The sequence below is a fragment of the Varroa destructor genome, unplaced genomic scaffold (assembly GCF_002443255.2).
Source record: "Varroa destructor unplaced genomic scaffold, Vdes_3.0 BEIS01000001.1, whole genome shotgun sequence".
Taxonomy (NCBI): Eukaryota; Metazoa; Arthropoda; class Arachnida; order Mesostigmata; family Varroidae; genus Varroa; species Varroa destructor.
In genome coordinates this window covers 46,730,558-46,731,609 of record NW_019211454.1, presented here as the reverse complement: position 1 = coordinate 46,731,609, position 1,052 = coordinate 46,730,558, and positions in this window count along the sequence as shown.

Genomic DNA, 1,052 nt, shown 5'->3' with positions numbered 1-1,052 from the left:
GTTTGTTTTTTTTTTTTTTTTTTTTTTTTGAACATATGTGTTGCATTAATATATGTAAATTACTTGTACCGAATAGAGAAAAAATGGCGAGAACCTAAAAGATAACAAAGACAACTATTGAAAAGTAAACAATGTAGCAATCACGCGGGAAACTAGCCAAATTTAACGGTCTGTCAAATAATCTTCCGTAACCTCTTTTCCTGCTTCTAGATATTCCCCACTTACTAGAAGGTCTCTCACTTGAAGATTTTAGCTTGAACATTGATAGCTACAGGATAGAACAGATGTTGACATCAAGCATTGAGGAGGGAGATAATATATCTGAAAGGGATGAAGGAACAATGTCGGGGTAGTTTCATTATCCGACCCCCATCACTTAATCCTTTAGCTTGTTTAATGTATTATTTAGCCTATTTGGAAAAATGAAAACGAACGAAGTTTACAGGCAACGACGTTGCTTTCCATACGGAAGTGATAAGTTAATAACAAACGTCAACGAACTGATGGCAATCGATCCTGCTAGAAGAAGGTTCATTAGACGTACATCGTAGAAGGTAAGTTTATTCATAAGTAACCTATGATATCTTCATGGTACGGTACTGTACTAATGCGGGAACTTATATACGGTAGATAAGTTTCTGCATAAACATTAATGTTATATAATCATATTAATTACTTGCAATGAAAAATACTGACTAATATAGCTTTACAGAGTTAATAGCTTTTATACCTAATAGCCTTCCCGGTCCGCGTCAGGTCTCAAACAGTAATTCGGTCGGTGTTACTCTAGCTATCGTGCCGTCAAGGCGAAAAGAAGCAAACACTGCAAGGAAAATAGGAAATATTGCGAAATATCCAGGCCCATTTCGTTGACATTCAGAAGTTACGGAAATTAATACGTTTCGTGTATCGTTTTATTCTAAAGGAAATAGAAAAATACGAAGAAATTCAGTGTTTCAAAATCCCAACTGGTCAACCAATCTGGCAATTCCTCTCTGGCTTTTTTATTTGACCAACAAACGTGAGAAGCTATTGCCCGCAGTTTATCACAC